The sequence below is a fragment of the Meles meles genome, chromosome 6, assembly GCF_922984935.1.
Source record: "Meles meles chromosome 6, mMelMel3.1 paternal haplotype, whole genome shotgun sequence".
NCBI classification, from domain to species: domain Eukaryota; kingdom Metazoa; phylum Chordata; class Mammalia; order Carnivora; family Mustelidae; genus Meles; species Meles meles.
The window spans coordinates 146,598,274-146,613,023 of record NC_060071.1 but is presented as its reverse complement, the minus strand read 5'-3'; the positions used below and the strand labels follow the sequence as shown (position 1 = coordinate 146,613,023).

The 14,750-nt window shown below is 44.8% G+C and overlaps 1 protein-coding gene across 2 annotated transcripts in view; it reads right to left on the bottom strand.

Annotated features, from left to right (window-relative positions):
* Window positions 1-14,750, bottom strand: part of EVL (Enah/Vasp-like) — a 145,888-nt gene that overhangs the window by 73,704 nt on the left and 57,434 nt on the right. The gene's annotated exons all lie outside the window — the stretch shown is intronic.

Here is a 14,750-nt window from a genome sequence, read left to right as displayed (position 1 = left end):
CCCTGTGGGCGGCTTCGTGGAGGCTTTTGTGAAAAGCCTCAGAGAGCTCAGAGATGCCCTCCCTGATCCCCTGGAGAAGACAGGCCGCGTAGCGACCTTTAGGGAGCTGCTGAAGGTTTACTGCTGACTCTGGTATCAGTTTTGCTCCTGGAAGAGGAGACGCTTGTCTCTAACGCGGAGGGCTCGGTCAGCAGCTGAGGGCCTGCCGGGAAAGGCGCGAGGAGCACTGGAAAGCTGGCTTCGTCACTTGCTCACTGAGAGACCCTGGGGCTTTGGCTTCCTCAGCTGTGGGGGGGGCTCAAGGTCCCAACCCTGCCCGCCTCCACTGCGCTGTGGTGGACGAGAGGCCCATTCCCAGTCCCTCATTCAGGCCTGTGCTCGAACCAGGAGACGGAACGCTGAAGAGGACGGCAGTCTTTCAAGTCCTGGGAGGGCTTTCGGAGTCTAGAAAGGAAGACGCTGGAATGCTAGTGAATACATGTGTTAAAACGCTATCACGGGTCCAGGGAAAAACAGCTCCACCAAGGAAGGAAGGAAGAGCTCTCAGCACTCTGGATGTTGAACGTGTCTTGGAAGAGACTTGCAAAGACAGGTCCTTCCCTCTGAGCTCTGCTGTAGGAGCGAGACACAAATTTTGACATAACTGTGCATTTCACTTTCCTTGACTTCAAAATATTTTCTCTTTTCCCACAGGACTTCTTCTTTTATCTATGGGTTATTTAGAAGCATTTTAGTTTCTGTTTCTTAAGCATCTGTTACTGTTACTTACTTCTAATTTAATTCTATTGTGGACAAAGAACATACTTAGCACAACTTCCTTTGTTTCTCCAGGAAGGCTTTCAATCCTTTCAGATTTATGGAGACTTGTTTAGTGGCCCGGCAGGTAGTTTACACAGTGAATGTACTGTGTGCACAAGGACGTGTGTGTTAAATGTGGGTCCAGTGCTCTAAAAGTGTCAGGTCGGTGCTGTTCAGATCTAAGTCCTTACTGGTATACTGATGTGTTTTGTCTGATGGTTCTGTCAACTGCTGAGAGGAAGGGTTAAAGTCTCCAGCTGCTGACAGCGGATTTGTCTATTACTCTCTTTAATTCTGTCCATTAAATTTTTTTTAAATTTATTTGACAGAGAGAGAGATCAAGCACAAGTAGGCAGAGAGGCAGGCAGAGAGAGGGGGAAGCAGGCTCCCTGCCAAGCAGAGAGCCTGATGCGGGGCTCGATCCCAGGACCCTGGAATCATGACCTGAACTGAAGGCAGAGGCTTAACCCACTGAGCCACCCAGGCGCCCCTAATTCTGTCCATTTTTACTTCATGTATTTTGGAGCTCTTGCTCGGTACATAACCTTTTATGGTTATTGTAACTTCCTGATGAACTGACCCTCTCATCAGTATGAAATGTCCCTCTTTACCACTGGTGTCATTTTTGTCTTTAAGTTTACTTTGTCTGGTATTAACGTAGGCATCTGGGTTTTCTTATTGCCTGGGGTATCTTTCTCCATCCTGTACTGGCTTTCTATTGTTTCTGTAACAAATTACTGTGCACTTAAAGCTTGTAACACAAATTTATGATCTTAAGTTTTGTGAGATAATAGGTCAGAAGTCTGACATAGATCTCAAGGGTCTCACTGAGCTAAAATTAAGGTGTTGGAAGCGCTGGCTTACCTTCTGGAGGCTCTACAGAATAATTTCCTGGCCTTTCAGCTCCAAGGGGCCCCCCACCCTCCTTCCCCATGGCCCCTTCCTCCACTTGCGAACTGTAGTACAGTGTCACTACAACTCCTTCCCCCACCCTAAGGTCTCTTCCTGACCACAGCCAGGAAAGGGTCTCCCCTGCTTGCTTCTCGTCCTTGTTAGATCTGGGTTTTGTGGGGGCGGGGGGAGCGGGGCTTTTATTTTTTCCCCTCTTACTGAGGTATAACTGACAAAAACTGTATTGATATGTATAATTCATATTTGAGGTCAAGATAGATGTATGCACTGTGAAAAATCACCATGGTCAGGCTTCTTAACATGTCCCACACTTCACACACTTATCATTTTCTTTGTCCCCCACCCCTTTTCTTTTTAGGTTCTCTGCCTTTAAGAACTCACATGATTAGACCAGGTCACTGGATAATCAGGAGAGATGCCCGTCTTAATGTGCGTCACTCTGATTATCTGCAAAGTCCCTTAAGTCCAGTAAGGTAACATAGTCACAGCTTCTGGGGATGAGGGTGGGCTGGCAGCATGGTTCTGGAGACTAAGCTTCTGTCTACTTTCAGCCCCTTGTCCCTTTGTATTTAAAGAGGGTCTTACAGCCAGTATACGATTGAGTCTTGCATTTTCATCTGGCCTGACAATCTCTATCTTTTAACTGGAGTAATTAGTCCATTTATATGTAGTTTACTAATATGGTTGGATACAGGTCTGCCATTTTGCTATTTGTTTTCTGTCTGTCTCATCTGTTTTGTTTTCTCTGTTTCTCTTTTTCTGCATTCTTTTGGGTAAATACTTTTTAGAGTTCCACTTTAATTTCTCCTTTGACTTTTAGCTAGACCTCTTAACATTATTTTTTAGCAGTCTTTCTAGGGATTGCAATATACATTCTTAGCTCTGTACTTAGAATACTTAGAATTACTTAGTATATCCTTTAGAATTACTATTGTACTACTTCATGTAAGCATTAAGTACACAGCAATCATCCTTCACAAGTCATCACACACATTACAATAGTCCCAATATGTTATAAGTTTTTGCTTTAAGGGATGCCTGGGTGGCTAAGTTGGTTAAGCCGCTGCCTTTGGCTCAGATCATGATCCCAGGGTCCTGGGATCGAGTCCCGCATCAGGCTTCTTGCTCTGCAGGGAGCCTGCTTCTCTCTCTGCCTCTGCCTGCTACTCTGCCTGCTTGTGCACTCTCTCTCTGACAATAAATAAAATCTTAAAAAATTTTTTTTTGCTTTAAATGGTCATATACACACATATATATAAATATATATATTTAATAATAAATAGTCCTCCATATTTACTCATTTACTTTTACTTTCTAGTACTCCTCATCCCTTCCTAAACATCCAAGCTTTCTGGTATTTTTCTTTAGCCTGGGGAGTATATATCAGGTACACTAGCAACAAATCCACTATTCTTCTTTTGTTTGAAAAACACCCTTATTTTGCCAACATACTTGAAGATACTTTTTCCTAAGTAGAGAATTTAGAGATTTTTCTTTTCTTTTAGCAGTTAAAAAAAAAAAAAAAATGTTGTTCCACTCTTTCTGACATCCATGTTTCTGCTGAGAAGTCAGCCATCATTTGTATTATCGTCCTCTGTATATAATGTATCATATTTCTTTTGGCCACTTTTAGTATTTTCCTTTTCTCTGGTCTCCAACAGTGTAACTATGACATGCTGAAGTGTGGTTTTCTTTGTATTTTCCCTGCTAGGGGTTTCCTAGGATTTCTTGGATATGTAAGTTAAGGTTTTTCAGCAAATTTGGGAAGGTTTTGGCAATTATTTCTTCTAGCCTTATTCTTCTGCCCCATTTCCTTTCTCCTCTTCCTCCAGGATTCCAGTCACACCCATGTAGACCTCTTGGTATCATCCCACAAAGTCACCAAGGCTTTTAATTTTTTTCAGTATTATTTCCCTGGTTTGCAGATTAGGTGATTTCTATTGACCAGTATCCAAGTCCACTAACCCTTTTTAAATACAATCTCTGATCCATTTTTGATCTCCTGTGGTGAATTTTAAAATTTCAACTCTAGTACCAGAATTTTTATTTGGTAAATTTTTTACAATTTCCATTTCTCTGTACGTTTGCCCATTTTATCCATCTTCTAAGTCTCTGAACATATGTATAATAGCAACTTGGAAGTACTTGCCTGCAAATTCAAACTTCAGAGTCACTTCAGGGTCTACTGATTGCTTTTCCCCTTAAGTAGGGGCCACATCTTCTGACTCTTTATATGTCCACTAATTTATGATTGTATGTTAGGCATTGTGATGACATAGTGCAGAGAGTCTGGGTAATACAGTCTTTCTTTAGAGGCACTGAATTTGCCCTGGCAGGCAGGTAAATTACTGGCAGATTCTTTTGTTGAAGTCAAGTGTGTATTAATTCTTTTTTAAAGTTGCATTTCCATTTGAACTTTGTCCCAGGGTGTGGCCCTTACTCAAGGGCACAGTCCCCACTTCTAAGGTATGGCTGCTCTGGGGTGTCAACTGAACCCTTGAGGAGCTTGGTGAGGTCTCTTCATTCAGGTGACTACACTCTCTTAGGTTTCCCGGCAAAGCATGAACTTGGCATCATCATTCAGTCCTCAGTCTGACAGCAGGTAACCTGTGCTAGGGCTCATAGACAAGTCTCATTCTACACATGCACAGCCAGCCAGCCCTTAGCCAACAACCCAAAGTGAATCCCTACACAAAACTCTATCCTTGCTCCTACCACAAGGCTTCCTTTTCTCTATTTCTTTGTCCTACAACATCCAGCTATTTTGGTAACCTAGAATTCCATTATCTGAGTTCTGAGCTCACTAAGATCAACTTTGAGCTTGAGGCCCACCATTCTGTGCCCAAACCAGAAAGAAGCCCCAGGCAGAAAGCCAGAGCCATTGTGGGGCTTACCGTGTTTCTTTACTCAAGACTAAGAGCCCTGTGCTACCTATCAATGCCTGAAAACAGCAAGAATTTAATATCTTTTTTTTTTTCAAGAATTTAATATCTTATGTGAGTTTCAGTATCCATATATTCAGGTGCTTCATATATTTTGTTCAGTTCATAGTTTTTTTTTTGTTTTTTTGTTTTTTTTGTCAGGAGAGTAAGTCCGCGATCATTCCTGTGTCATGGTCTGAAGCAGAAGTCAAGGATTATTAAACTACCAAAGGGTAGTTTAATGCTCACTTTCTGAGCATTTCCTGAAGATGCTAGCCTGAGTGTAAACATCTTCACTGTAAGAAGATGGCTTTCCCTTCCATCCTTCATTCCACTGTCCTCCAGTCATGTTTCTACTGCCTTTTCTTGGTTTCCATGGATAGATAAGAGGTAAGAGTGACCCTTCTGAGGGGCATTTTTTTAACCCTGTCATCTAGCTTTAAGAAGGAACTTATGTAAATTATGAGGACTAAGACATATAGAAATATTTTTGGCTAGGGTGTTATGAGATACAGATTCTAGCCCATGCTCTATTACTGACATGCCATACATCCTTGGGCATTTATTTCTCCACTCTCAATCCTGGTTTCTTCTTCTGTTCAATGAAAGGACTGTCCATATTCATAATTGTGAATGCAGGTACAACACCAATTCCCACCTCAATTGTGTCAAGGCAACAGAAAATGTAGGAAAAATAGGATAGGCACTGTTAACACCTGAAGAACCAGTCAGTGAGGGTGTTCAGTGATGTCCTGTTTAAGGCAGCACCTTATAATGTTACTATGAATTGGGCTCGGCACTCAGTACACTCTTCAGGATGCAGCAGGTGCTAATGCTGACTGCTCGGACTACACGAATGAATGAATGGGAAGGTCTCACACAGGATACTAAATGCTAAGGCATTTGGCTCTGCATCTTGAACATAGTAAATGCTCAGTAAGTATCAACTGTATTGGCTTGGATGGAAAGAGATGTTTCCCATGTGTCTAGATCCCAAGAGAGAGAAGAATGGTTGACGACAAATCAGGGAACTACACTACAGGACACTTTACTTAAGAGATCAAATTCAAAGGCTTGTGTTGTGGCTTGGGAGAGTCATCTAACTTCTATGGATCTTCGTTTTTCTTTTTCTGTAAACAGACTATTCTCTCTTCTACTCTCTTGGTGGGATGTTTGAGCATAAAATGGTCCTTGACTAAGAAATACAGAAAAAAATTTTTGCTTCCCAATACTAGTTTTTCATGAGAATCTGTGTCAAAAAAAAAAAGACAGTGTTCTGAGTAGAAGGTCCTCGTGTCCTTGGAGTGGAGGACAGGGGGCTGGAGCACAGAATTAGTTACCATCCGTGACACATTATGAAAATCTCCCGGCAATGCTGCATGACCAAATGCAGTCACACCTGGCTTTGCCCTTCAAGACCCAATTTACATATCACCTCTTCAATGAAGTGTTTATCGAGCCCCAGGATAGACAAAGTTATTCCTGCTGTGGTGTTTCTCCTGCAGTTTACAATATTATCCATTTAACTGTCACAGATGTTTGTTCTTTAGGGAGGGGCTACTACGTTTTGTTCATCTTTATCACCGGTTGTGCTCAGCACAATTCTTGGGATACATACTGTGTGTTCAGAATATTTGTTAGGCTATTCTGCTGAAAAGACTGGTACTCAGGAAGTATGTGAATTACTATTGTACAGAGAGGGTACTGACATGGTCTTGTTTTTCACATGTCAGCATCTGGAAAGGGAATGCTTGAATCTGGTCTGCAATACAGGGTACTCTGCCCCAGGTAACTTCCATCCCGACCAAGCTCCTGGCCAAACTCATCTGCAGCATAAACAGACATTACCAGCCAAGTCAACTGAATGTTCCAAAGAAATAATGATGAACTCACAGGGGAAAATCAGAGCATCTTTGAGAAGTCCAAGCACTATAAAAGACTTGGAAGAAAAAGAACAAATGAAGTAACCTGGGATATATAATAAGAAATACATTTTGATCTCTGTTCCTGTTTCTGAACACAGATTAATGTCATCGTGGGTGGCAGCAATACTCTGTGTCTGGGTCTTAGTCTATAAGGGTGACCGAATGATGAAATGCCACTAAGAGAAAAGTCTGATGTTACTCTCAGCTCCCCCGTGAAACAAGAGGCATGGTATTAGGGAAGCACCAGCGTTGTCGGGAGGCAGGAAGGAGCAAGGGGAAAGAACAGGCCACAGCCCTTCTGGGGGTTTCTGGGGGAAAGGCAGGGCAGGGTAAGCAGATTAGAATTGCTAGTTTGAATAATTCCCACAGGCGGGAGGGGACAGGGGCTGTCCCTAGTTGTTCGGGGTAGCTTCGGGCAGGGGAAATCCTGGCCTGGGGACTGTGAGTCAGATAAGGGAGGGGGTGGGGATGTGACTGGGATGGAAATGGGGCCCCTAACAGTTTATTGTCTATAGGAATTAGCCAGCTCGGTGAGCCTCTCCCTAGCTAGCAAGGTCTCCCAAAGATGTCAAAACATTAAAAAATATAATTAATGGGGGGAGGCATGGGAAGAGACTGCTTCGTGAGTATGGAGCTTCCTCCAGGGGAGGTGAAATTGTGTTGAAACCGGATAGCGGTGATGGTTGCACAACACTGAGAACGCACTCGGTAACACGGAACTGCAGATTAAGATGGATTTAAATAATAGTTACAAAAAACTGGGGGAAGCAAAGATCTAGTAAAGTTTCTTATTGCCTGAGGTTTAACTGTTTGATAAGCAGTAATAATCAATAGCCATTTTTAAGGAAAGCTTATCTGTAACTTAGGACAGAAATTCCAGGTGTACCAGTCCTTGTGTGTGCGGGTATTAGTCTATGTGGAACGGAGGGAGGTGAGAGAATACTGAGGACTGAGGCGGCCATGGACATTGAGAGCCTTAAATCAATGACAACAAAAAATAAGTATAAGTGGGGCGCCCAGGTGGCTCAGTTAAGTGTCTGCCTTCGGCTCAGGCCACTATCCCAGGGTCCCAGGATTGAGCCCCACGTTGGGCTCTCTGCACAGTGGGGAGCCCGCTTCTCCCTCTCCCTGCCATTCCCTCTGCTACTCCCCCAGCTTGTGCGCTCTCTCTACCTCTCTGTCAAATAAAACAATAAAGTCTTAAAAAAAAAATGTGTGAACAGACGTCATAGTAAGTTAGGAGTAGCAACCAGGAAAATGAAAATAGAATGTATGATTTTGAATTTGTATTTTTAGATAATTTAATCTATGTACCCAGAAGGTGGGGCAGGAGAAAAAACAAGGAGAAAAAGCATTAAAAAACACACACAGAGAGAAAATATAGAATAAGACAGTAGAAGCAAGAGCTGCTACTCTCATCTCTGAATTTTTTCCGCTTGTGTACCCTCTAGAAATATTTAGGAAAATTATGTATCCTGTTGCATGGTTTTAGGTGGCATCTGTAATTTTTCTTGAGATGGCTGCAAGGTATTTAACATTTAACAACATTATATGTAGTATATGTGCATCGAGTATGTTAAATTTATGAATACAACTTAACATGTGAGCTTAAGTTCTTTCTATTTTTTAAAAGTTTTTATTTATTTATTTGAGAGAGAGAGAGCATGAGCAGGGGGAGGGAGAGAGGGAGAAGCAGACTCCCCGCTGAGCAGGGACCGAGACATGAAGCTTGATCCAGGATCCTGGGATTGTGACCTGAGCTGAAGGCAGATGCTGAACTGACTGAGCCACCCAGGTGCCCCAGCTCTTTCTTTTTTTTTTTTTAATTTAAAGATTTTATTTATTTTAGAGAGAGAAAGTGTGTGTACAAGCTGGGGAGAGGCAGGAGAAGGGCAGAGGGAGAGGGAGAGAGAGAATTTCAAGCAGACTGTGCTGAGTGCAGGCATCATGACCTGAGCTGAAACCACGAGTCAATGCCCAACTGACTGAGCCACCCCGGAACCACTAAAGAGTTTATTTTTAAATAATCTCTAGAGCCAGTGCTGGGCTCAAACTCACAGTCCCCAGATCAAGAGTTGCTCACTCTTCCAACTGAGCCGGCCAGCCGCCCCTAAGCATTTTCGGTTGATGAAGAAGGTCTGCCAGCAAACCGAATTGGCAGCGCCCGTTTACTTGGTCAAACTATTCAGCAAATCAAATCTACTTGCTGTAAGAAAAATTTCGACGGATTTTCCAACTCAGACGTGCTTATACACATCACCGTGAGAGCACACCACCTCTGAAGTCTTTAGTTCTAAACAGACAACCACAGAGAAGAGGCGTGGTGCTTGCCCACGAGTCGGGGGCCTTGCTGAAATGGAGGCTGCCCTCTTCAACATTCTCCATAGCCGCTACCCCTGCTCTCCGGAAACTCTCCTTCACGGCCAATGCAGCCTCGCACGAGTCCTCTGTTTGGACCGCTGACTGCTGGGAGAGCCCGAGGCACTGAATCTTCCTAAGATTTGGAAAGGCAGGGACACCTGGGTGGCTCGTGGGTTAAAGCCTCTGCCTTTAGCTCAGGTCATGATCTCATGGGATCGAGCCCCGCATCAGGCTCTCTGCTCAGTAGAGAGCCTGCTTCCCCCCCACCGCCCCCGCCTGCCTCTCTGCCTACTTGTGATCTCTCTCTCTGTCAAATAGAGAAATAAAATTAAAAAACTAAAAAAAAAAAATTAAAAAAAAAAAAAGATTTGGAAAGGCAGGCGGTGTGTCTTCTGCTTGGGTGAGAACAGAGGAATCCTGAAAGGTGGCAGGAGAAAGCGGAGCCAGCTCGTCGCAGGCAAGCTGCCAGACAGATCCGTGTCAGGACGGAGGATGTGTGGAAGCGGCAACTCTGGGAGTGGATTCCCTCACACAGCCCTTGCCCGTGCAGTCTCAGGGACACACGTGGCCTGGTTGGTAGGCAGCTGCACTCATGTGAAAGCAGTGACCTACCACAAATGGGTTAAACATCACTGGTCGAGAGACAGGGATTGTTGGATTTGATAAAAAACAATGACCAGAGTCAGGCAGTTTACACAAGACAGTTAAAACAACAGGATAATTCCATAATGCAACTTCAAAAATGGGAAAGTTATAAGGCAAATATAAATAAAAGAACACCATGTTAGCAATTCTGATACCAGACAAACAATTTGAGAAAAACATGATCAAGGGTCTAGAGGAATATTAATTAGTAGGAAAGTAATCATGACTGTGTATGTATGTATTATAGATGCCACTCTATAAAGTAACTGAAAGATTTGGGGGAGAAAGGGTTAAATAAACAATCCCAGTGAAGACAAAAATACATGATTTCTTGGATATTTTTAAAAATAGAGAGATACAAAGTAAAAAAGGTGGGAGCCATTAGCCACCCACTCAGCCCTTATTTTAAAGTTTTATTTGTTTAAAGTTAGAAAACTCAAACTACAGAAGACACAGAAGGTAACGTAAGGCTCCTTCCCTCTCCCCTGGTCCTCTCTCCCCAAACATAACCCTGTTGACCCTGGGGAAATGGAGTGCGGACTCCAGTTCTCAGTATCCCAGCCCATTGCTGCTTTTGTTACATCTCTGTGTCCCCTTGAGGAGGATGTGCTACAGTCTGTCCTGCTTTGGACAGAGGGACCTGAACAATGTTAACACCTCAAACAGTGACGCGTGAAGACCAGGGGAGGGAAGGAAGCCAGCCATTATGTGGTACGTGCAGAGCAGGCAAGTCTGTAAAGACAGAAGGCAGATCTGTGGTTGTCTAGGGCTGGGGGAAGGGCTGAGGGGAACCTGGGGAGTGACGGCTAACGCGTACAGTGCTCGCTTCTGGGGTAACCCAAATGTTCTACAATACACTGTGACGACGGTGGCAAGACTGGATATACTAACACTACTGAACTGTACACTTTCACTGGGTGGAATTCCGCGGTTTGTAAATTGTATCTCAATAAAGTCACTATTAAAAAATGCTCCGGGGCGCCTGGGTGGCTCAGAGGGTTAAGCCTCTGCCTTCGGCTCAGGTCATGATCTCAGGGTCATGGGATCGAGCCCCGCATTGGGCTCCCTGCTCAGGAGGGAGCCTGCTTCCCCCTCTCTGCCTGCCTCTCTGCCTACTTGTGATCGCTGTCAAATAAATAAATAAAATCTTAAACAAAAAAAACAAAACAAAAAAAAGCTCCAGAGGCACCTTGGGTGGCTCAGTCGGTTAAGCATCTGACTCCTGGTTTCGGCTCAGGTCATGATCTCAGGGTCACAAGACTGAGCCCCACATCAGGCTCCGCTCTCAGTGTGGAGTCTGCTTGAGATTCTCTCCTGCTCTCTCTGCTCCTCTCTGTGCCCCTGCACGTGCTCTCTTTCAGACACATAAAAATTTAAAAAAAAAATGCTCCAAATGCAGATGGAAAATGCTTTCAAATGAGTTATGAATTAACAGGGGGACTTTAGGATTGTTGGAGAATCATCCCACCATTTTGTCTCCCATCAGAAACAATGCTCAGTAGAAAGGACTTCATCCAGGGTGACGGTTCTAAATTATTTCAGCTTTCCAGAAAGTGAAGAGAAAATACAACGAAGCAAGGGTACTTCTGACTACAGAGGCCTCCCCAGAACACAGCAGGTGTAGTGCCCGTGCCCAGGCTTCTGGGCGAGTCTATGAACTCCATCTGACAACTACTCATTTCTCAAGCCATACGCTGAGTACTTTCATGCTTCCAAACCTTCTGCCTCCTCTCAATGGTTTCTAATGGTTTTACTGAGCATTTGAAGAAAACAGGACACTCAGTTAGATTTAGCTGATGACAAATAAAATCAATCCAGAGGAACATAATAATGAGCAACCATTTTTCATCAAATTACTGGAGCTTTTTGTTTTAACGTAGGCAAACGGTCCGCATGTTTAGTTTCAAACGTAGGTCATTTGTACGAATCTAACACCTGTACAGATCTGTGGAATCCCTGGCACGGGAGATTGCCTCCGTCCCTCCCCAAACTCCCTCCAGCTGTCCTGGGGTGGCACCCCAACCCCCCCCCCCCACTTATTCCTGGCAGCCACTGATGTGTCCTCCAGCACAGACCCTTTCTTCTGGAGAGTGCCACACTGCTGGAAGGTACAGCATGTAACCATTTTTATGACAGCTTCCTTCACTCAGCATTAACGCCTCTGAGACTCATCTGAGTTGCTGTGTTTATTCAATGATTTGGTTTTGCCTTTCTTCGTTTTTGCCGGCTAGTTCTCTGTTGTATGGCTTATCACAAATTGTTTCTCCGTTAAGTTCAAGAACGTCTGAGTTGGCCTTGGCCATTATAAACAGAGCTGCTACCAACAGCCATGCACACACGTACAGGTTTTTATTGAATATAAGTCTTCATTTCCATAGGGCAAACATAGAGGACTAAGGTTTCAGGGTTAAATGGTGACTTTTATAAGAAACGGCTGCACTGTTCTCCGGAACGGCTGGACCATTTTCCTTCCTACCAGCTGCTGCTCCGCAACCCCATCAGCCTCTGTGTCCTCAATATTTTATTTCAGCCACTCTAACACGTATGCAGAGACCTCGTTGTGACTTTAATTTGCATTTCTCTAATGACAGCTGGTGCTGTGCATCTTTCCACGTGACTGTGCGCCATCTGTATACCCTCTTCGGTGACGTGTCTACCTAAGTCTTATGCCCATTTCAAAACACAGGGCTGTTTTCTTACTGTTAAGTTCAGAGAGTTCTTTACAAATTCTGAAGACAAGGCCTTGTGATATGTAAATGTTTTCTCCAAATCTGTTTCTTGTCTTTCATTCACCTAACGTCATTTTTTAAAGAGTGACAATTTTTAATTTTAATTTAAGTCCACTTTGCCTTACTTCATCTTCTGTGGATGGTGCTTTGGCTCTTATGCATGTGGGCTGCTTGCCCAGCCCAGTGGTCGTGAGGGCTGTCAGGTTTCCACCCAGCAGTGCTGTGGCTGGACATTCAGGGCTAGAATCCATTTCGAGGTAACCTGGGTGCGACGTGGGAGGACTGGGCCCAAGTTCCTTTTTCTGGTCTATCGATGTCTGATTGTTCCCACTCCATCTGTTGGCTTTCTCCATTGAATGGCCTTTGCCAGCCATCAACTGACAACTGATTTCTGGACTTTTCCATCTAAGTGTCCGACATCTCCATAAGTCATCTTGAAAACCCCCAGGCACGCTGGTCGCTCCTGCATCCACCTCTCATCAGAACTCAGAACTAGACAAGTAGTTCAACTAGACGGTGATGGCGTCCTTGACTCACCTGTTTTGCGACGTTGGCTGTGGAGTATGTCACCCTTTCCGCGGGTTGGACAGCACATGGAATACTAAGATCAGTTTTTGGTATCACAATGCTAGAGGTACCGGCAACCTGAAACATTCTGGAAGGGGGCCTGAGCCGATGAGGCCAACAGAGATCCTAACACAAGAGGACAGGCTGAGGAAAACGGGGCATCTAGCCTGGAGAGATAGATGGAAAATAACAACACTCGTTCTAGGCCTCTGAGATGGAGCTCCCTGGAAAGAAAGCGTCCTTCTTTCATGTGATCCCCAGCAGATGATTAGGGCCAGTGACCACAAGCAGGCACTGTGCTAGGTACTGGGAGTCTGGGGATGGACAAAATACACTTTTGCCTGCAGGAGTGGGGAGCCACAGAGAAAACTACTTTGGTTTGACATAGGCCATCCAGCCAACTGTAGAAAACCGGACAAAATGACTGGCTTTGATTTTGATTTTGCATGATTGCCAAAGACGGCCTGTCAGCTCTATGTTCAACAAATGATTCGTTTGTCTTTGGGTCTAATGGCCAAATGAAAGTCCTGAGGTCAGGTGACAGAAAGAGATCTGCCCAAGGTCTCCAACAGTGCTTGCAAAGCCGCGTTGGAAACCAAGCCTGATGCTTAGATCAGGATTTTTGTTCACTAGCTGTTAAAATTCTTAATCAGCACTGTGTCTGCTGAAGAGTAAACAACCCAATGCCTTCTTGCAAATCCTGTCTCCGGGCTTCTTCTGACCCTTTAGGTTTTCAGTCTTGCAGGCTCACTGCCTCAGAGGCCTTTAAAAGAGAAAAGGATCCTTCACTTTGAAATTTCAACCCTTGTTTTCAGTGACAAGAAAAAAAATCATATCAAATCAGACAGGTCTTTTCTGAAGATTTTATTTCTGCTCTGAGCTGCTTCTGGGTCACCTACTGCTCTAATTATGCTGGAAGTGAACCTGGCTTTCATGAGATTCAGGACATGGCTGGAGGAAAAAGTTGTCAAAGCTACTTAAGATCATCAGTGCTCACACTGGGCTCAGAGCATTCCAGGAATTCACTGATTCATTCCATAATTCATTCCGCTGGTTAACCGCAGACACCCAGGGAGAGCAGACGTCACTGACGGATTTAGTGCTAACACACCCAGGGCAGGACAGAGCAGGAAAACACTTGGGTTTAACGCTAGTCCCCTCCCCAAGCTCCTCACGTGAGCAGCATGGAGCAGGAGAAAGGAAGGACTCGAGGTTCCCTGGCCGGCTTGTTCCCTTCTAAGGTGTGCTCCCTCTAAAGGGAAGCAGTGACTCCGGGGCTTCCGCGCGGACAGAGTTCTGGAGAGGCTCAGTGGAGATGACGGATGGGCAGAGTGCCTTGCGCACTGAGAAGCACTGTACCCAGGTGAGAGATTTATTCATTTAACAAACACGTGCTGGGCACCGATTAAAGAACACGCATGCTGCCGAACACCAAGGATGTCCGGTTCCAGAAAAGAGGTCCCTGCATCGAGAAGACAATGCGATGCGGCAAGCTCGAAGGTGAGAAGAGCACAGGCTGGGAGGCTGAGGCGGGGGCCCTCGCCGGTCTGGGCAGGAAGAGAAGATGACTGTGAAGACGGAGCGTGAACAGAGAGGATTCAGGCAGGAGAGAGTGTGCCAGGTTCTAGAAGGTATTTAATACTGGAAATGGTCTGCAGAGTGGGCACTGATTCTATTACTGTGACCCCTACTGTGTCACAAAGCAGTGGCTTCAAGGAAGCTGCTCACTATCCCACAACGCGCAGCCGCCACAACAGAGTCACCCACCCCGATGTCACCTGCGCCAGGCCGCTGTGAAAGCCTGCTGTGAAGGAAACTGAGGCCCGCACTGGAGAAGCAACTAGTTCCAAAGGCTGCAGTGGGTTAGCGACAGGGCTGAAACCGGCACGCAG